At 35.2% G+C, this 18,840-nt stretch overlaps 1 protein-coding gene and 1 long non-coding RNA gene across 4 annotated transcripts in view; one reads left to right on the plus strand and one right to left on the minus strand.

Moving 5' to 3' along the window:
• LOC131383128 (uncharacterized) overlaps positions 1-13,748 on the plus strand; it is a 28,801-nt gene extending 15,053 nt beyond the window's left edge. The window contains exon 3 of the long non-coding RNA XR_009212910.1: positions 13,633-13,748. This is a non-coding gene — a long non-coding RNA (uncharacterized LOC131383128). The remainder of the gene's footprint in view (positions 1-13,632) is intronic.
• Positions 1-18,840, minus strand: part of INPP4B (inositol polyphosphate-4-phosphatase type II B) — an 834,063-nt gene that overhangs the window by 777,896 nt on the left and 37,327 nt on the right. The gene's annotated exons all lie outside the window — the stretch shown is intronic.

Raw genomic sequence — 18,840 nt, forward strand, 5'->3', positions numbered from 1 at the left:
TCACCCATTGACTGCTATCTAAACTTGCCACTGTCATTGAACCTCCTAAATACTGATTTCCCACCCAGATGTTCTCATACCGCATTGCACTGCTCACAGCCCACCTCCAACAATCCTGGCACCCACGTATGGTTGACAAGAAATTCTGAAGTGAACTTGAAATTATAGTAACCAAGAGAGAATTGTTTAAAGTTGATCAAATTCTTAAATTTCCCAAGTAAATAACCCTATAATGCCTCAGTTCATCACACTGGTTGTATTAATGGGATATTTTCTTTTAAAAAAATAAATTTTAGCTAGATGTGGTCCTGTGCCTGTAGTCCCACAGCTACTTGGAAGGCTGAGGTAGAAGGATCACTTGAGCCCAGGAATTTGAGACTGCAGTGAGCAATGATGGTGCCTCCAGCCTGAGCAACAGAGTGAGACTCTATAAATAAATACATAAATTTTTATTATTTTTTAGAAAATGTTACTCCAATTGGCAAAACAATACATATAAATTTTAGAAAACTTAAAAGAGAAAAAAACAGAAAAAATACAAGAATCATTCATGTTTCTCAGTGAATATTAATATGAAACACACAGCAAAGGTTCATTTTGCTAATTTCACTTAGCATTTTATCATAAACATTTTCTCACAACATTAATAATTCTTTGACTGCTTTTAGGTGCTGTATGATTTTCCATCATATGAATATATGATAGTTTATTTAATCATTGCCCCAAGGTCTTTTTCTCTTAGCTTGTGGAAACTGCTCTAAGGTGAGTCTAAACAGGGACACTAATAAGCCCACTACCATGTACTCAGAAAAAGTGATATATCCCTTGGCCATATTCTCATTAATTTTAGAATGGAAAATGTCCTGAGAGTCTTCTCAGATGGAAAAATCACTACACACCTAAGCACAGCAGCTTTCCAGGCCACACAAAGCCAGTGGGGATGGATTCTCTCCATATCATAGGTAAAGGGTTGATGTGAAAACAATACCAAACTTAATTCAAAGGCCGCTCTGACTTTCAAAATTGAAAATGAAGTACCCAAGATATTTTTAGAAACGCAAGACAAAAAATGATCAAAAGTAGATCTCAAAATGGATTGGGCCATGTAAGGTTCTCTATACCCCAATCTTGGCCCCATTGCTCCCTTTACTAGATAGACATTGGCAACCAAACTCAGGACGTAGAAGACCCAACATCCATTCTATAGAAATACTCATCTTCTAACTCTTTGACTATCCCAAGATACCCTCTGAAGTAAAGAGCAAACGACAAAAGTGCTACAGAATCAGGGATGGGCCAATCAATAACACACATGTTTATTTCTTTAATCCCCAAGATAAAAACATATGGAATACCCACAAGGATGTTTTGCTTCTAGTAACTGCCCATCAGAAGTGGAACTTCCTGAAGAAGATAAATTACCCTTAGCAATAAACAATTAATAAGGAACAAGTCAGCCAGAAAGTCCACTAGACTCTAAATTACTAGAAAACAAGAACTGACTTGTCCATTCTTGTATCCCTAGCATCCAATCCACTGTCTGGACCAATATTTAGCCACAATAGAAACTCAGTGTTAAGCTGAATAGAGAAGCAGAACTATGAGCAGGATGCATATTCCAAAGCAATGATCAGTGGAACAAAAAGAATTCAGGGTAAAACAAAGCAAATGATATGCTTGTTGCAGCAGCTAGGATTCAAGCCCTGCAAGTAAGAAAATGTATCTGTAAGGATTTTCCTCAGAGGCCTCAAAGTCCTAGTCAAAGGATGGCGGTAATACCAAGCACTTTAATCAATTGTGCATATAAAACTGTGATTTCAAACATCAAACAAAAGAAAAAATAAATGAATAGGGTGCAGAGCTAAGCACTTTCTGTTTGTTACTAGGATTAATAAAACATTTTAGAAGGGTTACTGAAAACAAAACAATGTAAAACCAATTGCATTTCAAAACACCAGCAGCAATGAGTCAGAAAATGTAATAAAGATGCTACTTTAAAATAGCATGAAAAAAAATCCACAAAGTAGTTAAGATTACACTTAACAAAATATAGGCAATACATTTCTGAAAATATTATAAAGCTTTACAAAATATTAAAGGAAACTAAACAAATGGGTAGATGTACATCTATATAATGTATAGATGTCAGTTCTACTCAAATTGATCTATAGAATCAATACAGTTACAAACAAATAATCAATAGGTTATTTTTGGTGATAGTGGTGGTATCTATCTACCTAAATATTTGCCTATCCATCTATGGATCTACCTATGTATGTATGTATCTATCTATCACAAGCTAATTCCAAAATGTGTCTATTGGAAGAACTAATTATCGAGAATAGTCAAGACATTACTAAAGAAAAACAAGGTAGGAGGACCTGTCTTGCCGGATATCAAGTCTTATAATTTTTAAGCTATAAATAAAGTATTCAGAATATCAGGCTGTAGTTTAAGATGGTGGAGATTGGGGATAGACAAATAGAATGGCAGCAGTAAGAAGGACCCAGGATCAAAGACATATGGAAGCTTGATTTATTACAGGCCTGAATTAAAGGTCGGTAGAAAAAGGATGGACTTTTCAGTAAAAGAGGCTGAGACAAAGTGGAAGAAAAATCACATTAGATCCCTACTGATACCATACACAAAAAATTCTATGTGGATTAAAGAACTAAGGATAAAAGATGAAAGTTTACAATTTTAAAAAAACAAGAGAACATAATATACTTAATGCTCTAGGGTAAAGAATGATTTCTTAAACATAAAAAGCCCAAATCATGAAGATATCCTGGATTATATCAAAATGGAGAACTTCTGTTTATCAAAAGATATCATACTTTAAAAGTAAAAATTCAAGGCACAATCTGGTAGATAATATTTGTAATATATTAAAATATTAGCATAAATATATAAAGCTCATATGCCAATCAATTAAACAATGACTAATAAGAAATATCACAACTCTTCACAAAAGGAGCAATAACAAAAAACCCAAAATTTGGGCAATGTAATTTGGAAAGCAAATTGGTATTATGCAGTAAGATGTAAATACATTCATACACTGTAAGCTAACAATACAAATCCTAGGTGTGTGTGTGTATATATATATATATATATTCATGCATAGGAGCATGCACAAGAATATGCATCCAGCATTATTTGTAATGGTCAAATATAATTCAGGAATAAAGTTGATTAATAAAGCATGGTATACTCATTTTGTGGAATACTGTCTAGAAATGAATAACTACCAGTGCATGCAATAATACAGATGAATGTCAGACATATAACATTAAGTGAAAACGCAAGTTATAGAAGAATTTGACAAACATAATGATTTCATTTATATAACTTTAAATGCATGAAAAAACAAAAAAGATATTCTTTAGGACAAAGAAATACAGATAAACTCTAAAGAAAAAGCAAGGAAACAATAGCCACAAACTTCAAAATAGTATTTATGTCTTAGGAAGCACAGACAGATGCCAACCGGATGGGCACTTGAGAAGCTTCAAAGGCAATTGTTCTCTTTCTTAACCTGAGTGGTGGGTGTGTCAGAAACTGCTGTATTTTCGCTTTGTATACCTTATGCATATTTTATAGTTTTTTGTTGTTGATGTTTTTCTGAAATAGGTAACAAAAATAAAACAAAGAGATAGTGCTGTTGTAAGTTCCTCTTAATGTCCTTGGGCTGATAACTTTTCCTTTTTAAAGCTGTTTTTCAGTTTGTAAAATGAATTTTAACAGTATTCCCTTCACGAGGCTGTGTGAAAAACACAGTGGAGCTTAGAACAGTATCTGTCACATAGTAGGAGGTTAAAAAATGCTAATTATCATCATTATGCTCATCAGTATCATTGTATCTATTATTACCAAAGCAACCATCAATGCGGCCAAAAAAAACTATGTCATCTCTGCTCACCCAATGCTTTAATCCTCTCTACAACCAATACAAATAAATTAGATTAATAAATTATACCTTTAATCAACTACCTTTAAAATCTTTTATATCCTACTGTTCTTATCACTACAAATCCTTTTTCTAAAACTTCCATAGTTGCTGTGTCAATTTAATATGTCTCCTATATGTTCTCGCCTAATTTAATCACTATTTCCAATTTAAGAATATTACCTAATATGAGAAAAATGTACAATCCTTCCATGTTCATTGCATTTTACATCCACTCCTCCTAAAATAAAACCCCTTATTGTTGAATTTGGTTACAGTATTCAAGTATTATATAATAAATGTGAGAATCTTGGAGATAATCATCGTTCTACATCCATCTTCTCATAGGTGACAAGGACATTTAAACATGCTTAAGAGATGCTTGTAGAATGAATGATAGGTTGTAAAATGAATGAATTAAGAAGAAGTAAACAGACTTGAAGGATTCTTGTTCAATTTGAAGGAAGAGCAGAATTTTTGCCTCTCATTTGTTCAAAGACAACAGTGCCATGAAAATGATAAAAATCAACATAAAAGGGAAAAATATATTAAAAGAATCGAGGGTTTGGCAGTCAAATTATTAAATTCCTAAGAGGGAGAAAGTTGCTGGAAACCTGTTAAGAATAAAACAGAAGAGAAGACACTGTAACCAGGGAATGAGTACTCTGAACATGCTCTGTGCTAAAGTCAGCAAACACAATTGATAGTAGGGAAAAAGGATGCTGAACAGAGAAGAGGTAAAAGCCTGTCTGCAGAAAGGCTACCCATGGAGATCCCCTCTTTCTGCCAAAACATAAAGGCAGAGCCACCAGCAGCTTAACACTCATATTCAGGCAAAAAAAAAAAGAAAAATTCTAAAAGAGCTCTTTCTTCAGATTTAAATAATTGCTGCAGAAACTAGACTATTGATAATGAAGTTGGCACCTACCTATTCTGGCATTTGTGAGTTCTCAGCCTTAGAGGAAGGTTTCTGTTCATTCACCCTATAACATCGGTTGACATTTACAAGACCTATCCACATCCAGAGAGTTTCCAAAAGGCTTCTCTATTCACAAAAATTGATGTGGAAAACAGATGTGTGTGCGTGTGTGTGTGTGTGTGTGTGTGTGTGTGTGTAATAGCAGAGAACAAAATTATACTACCTACCTAGATGATGAATCTAGTTCCGTATTCTCAAACATAAACAGAAAATTGGAAATAATTAAACATATTGCCTCCATAAAAGAGAAAGACAAATAGAAAAACTGAGATTATATTCATCAGTGAAGTTCAAGAAAGCAAAATGCTAGCCTTTATTTAGAGCTTACTATGTGCCACGCTCTGAACTAATAATTTGACATGCTTAATCTAATGAAATATTCCTAGTGTCCCTATAAAAAAGCAGATAGAGAACTCTAGATTCAGAGAAATTAAGAAACATGTCTAATGTCACACAGTAAGTGACTGAGCCAAGATAGGCACCCAGGTATTCTAAAATCTCTATTCTTAGACTTACGTTCTACTGCCTTTTGAAACATAGCACCTATAAAACAAGAAATCTGCTATATAATAAGATTGCAAAAAAAGCTTCCATAAATGTCAGTCATGATTACCATCAGAAAAACAGGAAGATAAAGTCAAAGAATTTTCCTGGAACACAGAGCAAAAAGGCGAACAGAAGAGAATTTGAGCTAAGAGAGAAGAGACATAAAAGATCTATATCTAGGTGATTGAACTCCTACAAAATGAAGACAGAAAATATTTGGAATCACCAAATTTCCCGAACTAATAAAAGAAAATAAATCTAGACAAATTTTCATGCCATTTTATATCCCTAAGGTAAAGGGAATATCCTAAGTGCTTCCAAAGTAAAAGAAAATAATAAAAGATTGCTAACAAAAAAAAGGCAATCATTTTGCCATTTTTATCATTAAATGTTATAAAATAAAATTAGAGTAATGCATTAAGAATTTATGGGAAAAAATTTAAACCTAAATTGTCTATTTTCAAATGTGAGGTAAAATAAATACGTTTTCAGATATTCAAGAATTCAGGAAATTTATCTGCCATATACTCCTCTGAGGAAGTCACTTGAGGATGGTCTCATCAAAACAAGAATGGAAATCAAGAAAGGGAAAGATACGAGAAATAACAACAACAGAAGTAAACCAGAATAAAGTGAAAAGAAATATCACTTATGCAGAAAGCCTAAAGAACAATTGATTTCAATTGGGACAGAAAAACACTGGACCATCAATAGAAAAATCTCAAATCACAAAAATTACATAGATCCTAATCAATATAACAAAAATAAGTCAAATGAAATTACTGATATTACAAAAAGGCACCTATTTCTTTACTGTTACCAAAGGAAGGACAGGAGAGGGAAGAAGAGAAACACTAGGAAAAATAGAAAACTATTTTTACACATAAAAAGCAACCCAAAATGTGGCATGATTTTGAGCAATTAGCGGAGTACAAGAAAACAACACTACTCATTTGACCTTGATGATAGATTCAAGAGGCATAAGAAGTGGGTAATTGGGCCCATGAAGAAGGAAAATAATCTTAGCTCATCATCTTTAGCATTTACTTAGAGTTAAAGCATGAAAAAAAATTATCACGGTTTCAGAACAGAATATGAATGTTTTCTACTTACCTTAATAATGTTCGAGTGAAGTTATAGCTCACAGATGTTGGAAGATGGAGTTGAGTAAATATGTAGCAAAGAGGAGAGGTGCTGATATCCCCCCCAAACATGAGGAATAAGGAGTCTCCATGTAAAGACTACAGAACAAGAGTAGAAATTAAAGTGTATCATCAAAAGTGATGCAGATACATAATTGAAGAACTTTTCTGAAATATGTTACTATTCAAAATTAAAAAGGGGAAGGAATTGTGTGGGGGAGATTGTATGAGATAAACTACTATATTTCACAGTAAGAAGTAGAGAAGTAGAGATAATGCCGAAAGTTGATAAATCAATTAGTATATTATTTATTTAAAGCATATATAAGTACATATAAAGTATACAATGTGTATGTATGTGTATGTGTTTGTGTGTGTGTGTATATAGAGTATACTAAAGTTATAGTGTTAACTAATAGGGGAACAAAAACCGGAAATGGTGTGATGGTTGAAGTGTTTATAGGAGCAGTAGGATGGGGACCATGAGAGACCGGTGCTTTCCTTGATTAATACTTTGGTAGTACTGGACTTTATCCATGAGCACATAATACACTGCCAATTTTTTTTAAAGAATGAATTAAATTTTACAAAAACACTAGAGTTAAATATTGGGATGAATGTCCATGGAATATCATTATAAAAAAGGAATTCTCAAATTCAATCTCTGTTAAAAGCTTTAAGGCTAACATTATTTATAAATGCTACTTATACAACCCCTTGTTCTGCTTTTCCCCATATATATTTCAGGATTACTTTCTCCTCATTACTTTCTAAAACTCATTGGTCTCAATATATTTCGAATAGTCATGTGCATTTTTCAACAATTTTAAATCGTACACATAAAAAGATACATATTTGTGGAAAAATTAGACAATTCCAAAAAATATACACTACAAATGATCATAATCCACCCTTCAGAAGCAACCACTTTTGATACTTTGGCAATTATCTCAATTATTTAACATAGCTGAAATTACAACACAGCTAATATTTTGCATTCTACTTTCAAAAAATATATAAAAATATGTGTGCTATTAAAAACACTATTAATTTAAAATATCATTTTAAGTAAATCTTGAAGGATTATAAAATAGTACATAAAAATGTAGAAAATTCAAAAAGTAAAATATAGAAGAGATAATAACCCTCATAATTCTATAATCTGGAGATACTCAGTTTCAACATTGCAACATATTTCTCCACATATTTTCCCTGTATATATTATACATAGTGTGTTTTTAATAGTGGATCTAGTGTATCTGCAAGTTTGTTCCCTGTTTTGTTTTTACTAAATATTGTAACAAAAGTATTCCTCCCACATATAAATTTCTTTATGAATATCTTTTACCTGTTTATGAAATTTTAATGAACTCTTGTTCTACAATAAGTATTTTGTGTTCTTCCAATATATCAATTATTCAGATTATAAATAATGATGCAATGAACACTCTTATATATAAAATCTTTGCCTCTTTTGGATTATTTTCATAGCTTAAATTTCCAGAAGTACAAATACTGAATCTAAAAGAAGTCCAATAAATTTAGACTGTGGAAAGATCATTCTGAATACAATAATTAGAAAAGCATTATAATTTAAGCAGGGTGATTCTTTGACTTACATAAAATGTTTTTGTATAAAAAATTAAAAGAGATCAGTGAGAGTTCTTTGTCAGCACTTTGAAAATGACTGAGAAAACATGATGCCTTTTAGGTTGAATGTACGTACAACAACCTTAGCAATAACAGAAATAGCAATCTCCTTTCTCCCAAAAGTGAGTAATAATTTATACCGGGCAAATAAACACACTTCTGGTTTCATTCATTTTATGGCCAGCATATCTACATGGAAGCAGTAAAGCAGGTAAAGATTCTGAGTCAAATACAAACTGCTAGTACTTATTTACAAGGCTGTAAAGAATTTGCTTTAACAAATCATGTTTTCTCTCCTATCGTAATGATTTTTGCATGGCATCAAGTTAAGATAATGATGTAATATATGTATGATCAAATGGAAATTGGATCACCAGAAATATTAAGCGATATTAAAGAATTTGAATTTTCGTGAGATTTACAGACAGATTCCTGAAAGGAAAGGGAAAACCCTAAAAATTTGCTTGGATCTCTTAGTATTTTAAGTTCTAAAGGCAAAACACTAAGTAACCTTATTATGTTAGTTAGCTTGTAACCCTAAAACACCACAGGATGTTATAGTATAATACTGACTTCTGTTGCAGGGATTTATGTTAATTATGTGTTACATGTTGGGGATCCCTTTTAGTATTTCCTCCTTAGTACTATGCCTGGAACTTCTTATGTTCCCATTAAGTGATTAAAGGTGATTAAATGGTAGCCTTGAACTCAAGAAGAGGGAATAAACAGAAGACAGTATATTATTCAACTTTGGAAATGAGTAATAAACAAAGGGAGTGTCTGAGAGTCCATCTGTAGAGAAGGTCACTTAAAGGATCTGAAAATAGATCCATGTTGGCTGGAAACAGATTTGATGAAGAGTGTGCTGGAGGAGGAATTGTCAAGAGATAAAGATGGAAAGGTTGACCAGAGACAGATCAAAGGGCCTTACATAGCAGATTAAAGTAGTGAAAAAAAAAAAATAAATGGAGGTATTTAAACATGGAGCATGAAGATGAGACATAAAGAACAGGATAGTTGGAAAATAAGGAAAAAACTGGAGGTATGGTCAAAAGTGGAAAAACAGAGGTGGTTGCAGTAATCTAAGCAGGAGATGATAATGGCCAAAATTAAGACAGTAAAACAGGGACAGTGTTATGGGCTAAATTATCCCCCCGTCCAAAAAAACATATTGAAACTTTAATCCCCAGTCCCTCAGAATGTAACTGTATTTGGAGAGAGGGCCTTTAGAAAGGCAATTAGGTTAAAATGAGGCCATTAGGGCAAGCCCCAATCCAATCTGACTGGAGTCATAAGAAGAGGAAATTTAGATACACATAGAGACACCGGGGTTGCACATGCACAGAAGAAGGACTGTATGAGGACACAGAGAGTGGAGGCATCTGCAAGCCAAGCAAACAGGCCTCAGAAACCAAACCTGCCAACTCCATCTTTGACTTCCAGCCTACAGAACTGTAAGAAAATAAATTTCGGTTGTTTAAGCCACACAATCTTTGGTATTTTATTATGCCAGCCCAAGCAAACCAGTACAGATGGATGTCAGTGAAAGATTCTGGGAGATATTTAGAAGGCAAAAATCTTAAAATTCAGTGATGGATATAGGTTATAATGGAGAAGCATAAGTCAGAGCGACTCCCAGATTTTTAGTTTCAGTATTTGGGAAGGTACAGTGCCATTGTTCAAGGTAGGAAATCCAAGAGAAGGAGCAGGATAGACTAAAAAAATAACAAATTCTGTTGTGGTCCTGTTGAGGTTTTTTTGTAATCATGCTACATGCCTGTGGTAAATACTCCATAGTTAAATAAATACATGGATCTGAATCTCAGGAAAGAGAGCTTGGCTGGAGAAATTGACCTAGGTGTCATCAACATACAGATTAAAAAAGACTCAGTTAGGGACCAGGAAAATCATTGGTAGGACTTGGTCACATACAGAAATGAAAAGATCACAGACGATCTCATCTTCCTCAAAGGTCACTAGGGTTTGGCTTTCAGGTATTGAGGCAGATACTTGAAAGCCTACCCAGAAGACATCCCACACTCCACCACATCCCTTCCTGCCCCAACAGGTTTTTTAATGTGGCAAGTCCCCAGAGAGTGAATCATGATGGTACCTGCAAGTCACAGTAATTCTACTTCTTTTTGCCAGAGACTGTTTAGTAGGCATTTGACCTATTCATATCCAACAAAGATATATCTAAGGTTTTCTTCTAGATAAAAAGAGAAAACAAGTATGAAGAACAATTTACCTTTTCTTCCTGAATGTGAGAACTAATGAGAAGCCATGTTGATATTTTAGTGCCATATTGTGAGAATGAGAGTCCCAAAGATGGCCCAAAGAATCACAGAGAAGCCTTCCCAGAGGTCTGTGTTTGTGAACCTGGAATCCTGGAATCCCCTATCCACTCACTTGTTATAGGAGAGATAAATAATCTCTCACTGTTTATTCCAAATTCCACATTCAGTTGTTAAGAATCCTATTTTTTGAAGTTAAAGCATTTCAAAAGAATTTAGCATTTTTCTCAAAGAACTCGCCTACTAAAATGGTATGGAAGTTACCTTGAAAGCACAGGCTAAGATATCAACTTACTCAGCCTACTGAGGCTGAGAAACTCCAATTTTTAACCTGGGAGTGAGTTTTTCCTCTTTCAGTTTCTTTTTTTTTTTTTAATGATAATAATTTTAAAAGTGGTATTGACTATTTTGTGCCTTCCCTGTGCAAAATAATAAAGTTGAACTCAGCGTCTGGTAGGATGTAAGAAATGAAACATCAGGCTGGGTGCGGTGGCTCATCCCTGTAATCCCAGCACTTTTGGGAGGCCAAAGCAGGAGGATAACCTAAGGTCAGGAGTTCGAGACCAGCCTGGCCAACATAATGAAACCTCATCTCTACTAAAAATACAAAAATTAGCCGGGCATGGTGGTGAGCACCTGTAATCCCAGCAATAGGGCAGGAGCTGAGGCAGGAGAATCGCTTGAACCCAGGAGGCGGAGGTTGCAGTAAGCCAAAATTGCACCACTGCACTCCAGCCTGGGCGACAGAGTGAGACTCTGTCTCAAAAAAAAAAAACAAAAAAAAAAAAGAAAAAGAAAAAGAAACGAAACATCAAAAACCAGTTTCTTAACCTTATACAATAAAATGGGTTTTTGCAGGAGCCATCAATTACATCAATTAGTTAATAGGTATAGATAGTGTAATTTTAAGAACATATTCATTTAATAATCAGGCAGTAGATACTCAGAAGTGCATTTTTATCAGTTGAATTTGACATGGAAAGTGCTGAATATTGTCAGTAAAATCATTTTTAGTTGTTTATTTCCTTGTTATATAAGGAAAAACTTTCACAAAGACTCTTCTTTACATTTTTTTTTCATAAAAGAGGGGAAAACACTATCTCTAACACTTTATATTTTAATTTTACTACAGAGATAGAACCCTACAAAGGGACTTCCCTTCTGTGTTCTAAGGCAGGAATAGATGATATAAGAAATATGTCTCTGGCTTCCCAGGGGAATTCAATAAACCTTAAAAAAAACAGAAAGAAAAGAAACCTCTCAATTCTTTTTATGAAGTAAGCAAGACACTGATGTTAATAATCCTCAATAGATTACTCGGTGAAAACAAAAACCATCCAGACTAATTTCACTTATGACTATCAATGTAAAAATCCTTGAGAAAATCACTTTGGGAGGCCGAGGCAGGCGGATCACATGAGGTCACGACTTCGAAACCAGCCTGGCCAAGATGGTGAAATCCCGTCTCTACTAAAAACACAAAAAAATTAGCTGGGCGTTTTGGCACATGCCTGTAATCCTAGCTACTTGGGAGGCTGAAGCAGGAGAATCCCTTGAACCCGGGAGGTGGAGGTTGCAGTGAGCCAAGATTGTTCCACTGCACTCCAACCTGGGCGACAGGGTGAGACTCCATCATAAATAAATAAAATCATAGTAAACAAAATCCATTATTACTTCAAAAAGAATAGCGCATCGTGACCAGATATGGCTTATTCTAATAGGAAAGATACTATTTATAATAAATTTATCACTTTAGCATTGAAGTCAGATCACACGACTTTTCTACTCTAAACCTGCCGAAGACTTCCCATTTCACTCATGGTAATGCCAAAATTCTTACACTAACCTGAAGGGTTTATATAATCTGGCACTTGCTGTGTCTGGGTCTGATTCTCTCTGGGTCATACTCTGCACTCTGCTGCTTCTCAAACAACCGAGGAACATGCCTGGCTTATTTGTCTGGAATACCTCCCTCAAGCAACCACAGGGTTGAATCCTTCATCTCCTCCTTCATTGTTTCACTTAAGCGTCCCCCTTACAGTAAGGCTTATGCTGACCATGCTGCTTAAAGTTACAATCGTCCTACCCTCACTTTGACACTTTTGATTCCCTTTCCCTGCTGTTTGTATGTTTGCTTTATTCTATAGCACTTCCTATAGCATTTTGATATCACCTTCTAGAACTGACCCAAAGTATTCCTTGTTTGCTTTTTGTTTTTTGAGACATGGTCTCACTCTGTTACTCAGGCTGGAGTGTAGTGGCACACTCATGGCTCACCACAGCCTTGACCTCCCTGGCTCAGGTGATCCTTCCACCTCAGCGTCCCAAGCAGCTGGGACTACAGGTTTGTGCCACCATGTCCAGCTAATTTTTGTATTTTTTGTAGAGATGGGGTTTCGCCATGTTGCCCAATCTGGTCTCGAACTCCTGGGCTCAAGCGAACCACTGGCCTCGGCCTCCCAAAGTTCTGAAATTACAGGCATGAGTCACCATGCTCACCTAAATTTGAAGAGGGCAGGACTCTATCTGTATCAATCACCACTGTATTTCTTTCACCTACAATAGTACCTGACACGCAGCATTCAACTGATCTTTTAAGATAAACAACCGAATGGTTATATTAATAAATATGAATAGAAAGCACAAGATAATCTCTACAGACACTAAAAAGCCATTTGACAAATAAGTACATATTCTTTCAAAATGTTTAACTAAATAGAAAATTGATGTCTAAATCCTTAACATAATTTCACTGAAAAATATTCTTAGTACGTAAACACTGGGGACATTCCACTACAGAAGTTAAAAGGATGTCCGCAATCACTGTTAATACTTAACACTATATAAGATGTATTGGGGAGTCAACTATAAGTAGAAAGACATTATAAATAGGAAAAGAACGGATGGAATAAACTAGAACTACTTGTAGATAAGAGGATTATACAACTAGAGTAAGAAAGTCCAATGAAAAACTACCAAAATAAATATGAGATTTAGTGAGGTAACGGAATATAAACTACAGTTGGCCCTTGAACAACATGGGTTTGAACTGATGTGTCCACTTACATGCAGATTTTCTTCCACCTCTGCCAACCCTGAGACAGCAAGACCAACCCTTCCTTTCCTTCCTCCTCCTCAGCCTCCTCAATGTGAAGACAATGAGGATGAAGACCTTTATGATGATCCACTTCCACTTAGTGAGTAATAAGTATATTTTCTCTTATGATTTTCTTAATGACATTTTATTCTAGCTTAATTTATTGTAAGAATACAGTGTATAATACATGTAACATACAATATATGTATTAGTTGACTGTTTACCAGGAAGACTTCTGTTCAACAGTAGGCTATTAGTTATTGTTCTGGGGGAGTCAAAATTTATACATTCATTTTCAACTGCAAGGGTGTTGGCACCCATAAACCCCACATTGTTCAAGGCTCAACTGTATTGTTAAGTGAATAAAGTCAAGGTATAGGAGAGTATGAATAAGTATGTCATTCTCTTTGCTTAAAAATAGAGGAAAAAAGAGGCCGGGCACGGTGGCTCACGCCTCTAATCCCAGCACTTTGGGAAGCCTAGGCGGGCGGATCACGAGGTCAGGAGATTGAGACCATCCTGGCTAACACAGTGAAACCCCGTCTGTACTAAAAATACAAGAAATTAGCCGGGCATGGTGGCGGGCGCCTGTAGTCCCAGCTACTAGGGAGGCTGAGGCCAGAGAATGGCGTGAACCCGGGAGGCGGAGCTTGCAGTGAGCCGAGATGGCGCCACTGCAGTCTGGCCTGGGCGAAAGAGTGAGACTCCGTCTCAGAAAAAAAAAAAAAAGGAGGAAAAAAGAACATATAAATGCATGTGTGCACTATATTTTCAGGCACTTGATAATATATATGTATTACCTCTTCAAAAATTTAAATACATTTTTTAAAAAGAAACACCTTTCTCTAAAACACTGCAGAATAACATCTTAAGAAACAAATTCAGCCAGAAACAGGTGGCTCACGCCTATAATCCCAGCACTTTGGGAGGCCAAGGGGGGTAAATCACTTGAATCCAGGAGTTCAACACCAGCAGGGGACAAGTGGTGAAACCCCGTCTCTACAAAAAAATACCAAAACTTAGCCTGGAGTGGTGGCATGTGCCTGTAGTCCCAGATGCTCAAGAGGCTGAGATGGAAGGATCACTTGAGCCTGGGAGTCGGAGGTTGCAGTGAGCTGACATCATGCCACTGCACTCCAGCCTGAGCAACAGAGCAAGACCCTGTTAAAAAAAAAAAAAAAAAAAAAAGAAGAAGAAAGAAAGAAAAGAGAAGAAAAAGAAACAAGCTAAAGAGTGAGGGAGAGAGAAAAAATCTAACATGAAGTCTCCCTAGAGCTTGAACAGGGTGAGCAGGCTCAGTTCCAAGGACTGCCATTCTCATCATATGTCTGCCCTCAACATGTTCATCCGACAAAAAATCATATTTGATGCTTTGCTACATGATTGTGATGTTACATGAGCTGTTCCTTTTGCTTTGCTATAAATTTTTTGTGTTTGTAAGCATCTGAAATGATGCATAAGAACCATTAATTCAACTCAATATGATCCAACAAACACTGAGTGCTGATTTTGCTTATTAGCCAGCGCCATTGCCCTCCGTGGTAGCAAATATTGTAAGGGAGGCATGAAATATGGGATATATATAGAAGTATAAAGGTAATAAAAAGGCACCAAGAAACTTCCCCAAAGAGGTGCTATCTTATACCAATTTTGAAAACAGACCATAGGAATAGAGAAGAGGAATATTCCAGGAGGACGAGATTGCATGTGCAAACTAATAAATGTGTAAAGTAGCACAAAGATGTGTTTGGAGAATAATGTGTTGTTAAATGGAAAGTGGTATTCAAAGGGCAAAGGGAATATGGGGGGGAGGGCAATGATCAAACTATCAAGGGCCTGGACAGTTTATGCTACTTAGTTTAGACTTCATCTTGGATTGATGTGGAGCCAGAATATCTATCAGCAGGGAGAACATATGGCCAGATGCATCTGTTTACCTGGTTAGCAATGTGGAATACACATTGGAAGGAGCAAGACCAAAGCATGCAACCATCCACTGAGATATGATGAGCACGATGTTTCCTTAGGGTTCATCTTTGTGTCCTACTCAGCAACATGTACAGTAAATTACACACAGTGACTTTCAGTAGCCCCTGATTGCCTACAATGTCACAACTTTTATTTTTCTGACAGTATCTTAGCTATAAGAATAAAAGTGTAAGAATCAATTTAACCTGGCTGCCCTAGCATTTTGAAACAATATTTTATCTAAATATGCTAACATTTATACTACAGCTATGTGAAAACTAAGATTTGTCTATATGTTATTCAAAATTCATTTGACTATGCATGGGTTGCACAGGTACCACAGGTGGTGTTTTGATTTTCCAACTTCGTTATAAATATTAAGTTGCCAAGTTCCATCATCTTCCATTACCATCTGAAATAGACTTTACTGAACTCTTGCTATTTCTCTAAAGGAGCCCTGTTATTCATTGAGCTTCATGATACAATACACACACACACACACACACACACACACACACACACACACACACGAAAAGAAACAAAGAAAAACAAGCCATCCATCCACCAACTAGATTCTTTCTTGGGGGGAGAGTAGTTGTTCTTTTTCTTGTTTCATTTTGCTGAATAACAAATGCTGAAAATAATTACCAAATAAGGTTTCACAACAGGTGAGACTTCCTAGGATTCTTTCTTGAAGGTTTTTGAATGGACAGTAAAAATGCAGAAAATTCACAAAACTTCTCAAATTGAAAGCCGGATGAAGATACACAAGAAAATGACAGAAAGTCTCTCAAATGATTTATAATACCTGTTTCAAGACTCAAAGAATCATCTGGTCAGGAAGAAAACAACACACAACCTTTATTTAGAGACTGAATCTAATCTCAGCTGTACTTCCCACTGTACCCATCCTTTTTTAGGACAACAGACTACTTTAGATAAATAATATGCATAAGTAATTAATAAGAATATAACTGAGTACATTCAGAGGTAGTTATACTGGAGGATCTAGAACTTAACAGAGACTGTTTATGTGGAAATAGCCTTTGACAATGCAAACATAAGTCCCTATCATTCTCTATTTTTATTCATCTAATTTATGATCAGAACACTATAGAAATTGCCACATACGAAATAATCTTTTCAGAATGTTTTAATTTTTAATGTTAGAATATTTATTTATGTAACTCACTACTTATTATAGTAAAGATTTTGAATCTGAAGAATTTTAGGATGAAAATCATCTATGTATTTTAGTATGAGATGACAGTGACTAAGCAGCTAATATTGTTATCCTAAATAATTGTGGATTTGTTAATATTAGAATACAATGTTCAAAAATTAGAATCAAATATTCAGTTTGTTAAGTGAAATATACAAAATACTTTTAATTTTTTATTTGCAGGAATATTTCTATATAAGTGATTAAAAACCTTATTATATGTTAACCTTATCAGTAAATGTATTATATTTTTATCAGTGAATGATGTTTTGGAATCAAGCACATGGTGAATAAATTTTAATGTTAAAAAAGCATGAGGGAAAATGGTCAATATTTTAATTTAAAAAGATGTAAAACCTATAAGTTTCCAAAATATAATTTTATTTCTTATTTTTTATTTTTGTGGGTAAATAGTAGGTATATGTACTTCCTTCTTATTTAATTTTCATTGATGTAATATAAGAAAAGATGTTAAGGGGACTAAATAGCAGTGCTAAATCTTAAGCCTGACTTTGCATATTTTTTAAGACCTAGTAATTAATTTTCATTTCACTCTTTGAAAAAACAAAGGCCTTCTAAAATTCCAGCTGTTCTAACAAGTGTTACAGAGATCCATTAGTCTTTAATACCTTCAACATCACATTTAAGACAAATGTTTGATGCTCCAGGTACCTCTATAGTAATAGGTACCACACGCCACCCATTTGGTATAAGTGGAGATTATGGAGGATAGATTCACAGACTGAATTTTCATTTACAAGCTAATGATTATATTCTGTCATCTTGGGAAAAAAGTACTGACTCAAATGCAAAGAAAAAATTGTACAAACATCCTAGAATATGTATCAGAGCTTATTTAACAGTGGTGAATGTTGCATAAGTTATCCATGGTCTTTCTTCACCTGTATTCTCCTTATGACTGATTTCCCTGAGTCAGCAGGACACAGTCAAGTTGCAGCCAATGACTCTGGAAAAGGTTTGACTTTTCCATGTTTAAGAAAAAAAAAAAAAACCTTCTTGAAGGTTTTTAAATGGACAGTAAAAATGCAGATAATTCACAAAACTTCTCAAATTGAAAGCCGGATGAAGATACACAAGAAAATGACAGAAAGAAAGTCTCTCAAATGATTTATAATACCTGTTATAATAATTACGTTAAACATGATTATTTTATTTTCTAATCTAAGTGACATATCTAAGACTGCTTACCAAGTGCTATAAATAGGAATGCAAATTCTTAGTCACATCATTCTAATAATATTCAAATCATCAGTTAATTTTTTTATTGTATCAATGTGATATACTATTTCTGGGAAGCTGTCAATAACTAGAATGCCCCTTTCTGAATCATGACATAGCAAATTACATCAAGCTTTCCATTGATATCCCCAGTAAGTGCACCCCTAATCAGCATGTTCATGCAGTTGGAGGGTGGCTGGCATAATGTCTTTGGGTCAGGACAGGCAATGAACCTGGATGTCAGCAATTCCCTTCAGTGCTGGAGCCCAGGAAGACTGGGCCTTGGTCTTAAGAATTTATCATCGGCCAGGCGCGGTGGCTCATGCCTGTAATCTCAGCACTTTGGGAGGCCAAGGTGGGCAGATCACCTGAGGTCAGGAGTTCGACACCAGCCTGGCCATCATGGTGAAATTTGTCTGTACTAAAAATGTAAAAATTAGCTGGGCATGGTGGTGGGCGGCTGTAATCCCAGCTACTCGGAGGGCTGAGGTAGGAGAATTGCTTGAACCCAGGAGACGGAGGTTGCAGTGAGCCGAGATCACACCACTGCACTCCAGCCTGGGTGACACAGTGAGACTCCATCTCAAAAAAAAAAAAAAAAAAAAAAATCATCAAATTGTAAAACAATGTGAATGTACTTAATGCCACTGGATTATACAATTAAAATGGTTAGAAGTGTAAATTTTATGTTAGTTATGTATATTTTGCCAAAAATAAAAAAGAATTTGTCATCAAACATGCATCAGTGAGGGTG

Source organism: Hylobates moloch, unplaced genomic scaffold (assembly GCF_009828535.3).
Source record: "Hylobates moloch isolate HMO894 unplaced genomic scaffold, HMol_V3 SCAFFOLD_3, whole genome shotgun sequence".
NCBI lineage: Eukaryota > Metazoa > Chordata > Mammalia > Primates > Hylobatidae > Hylobates > Hylobates moloch.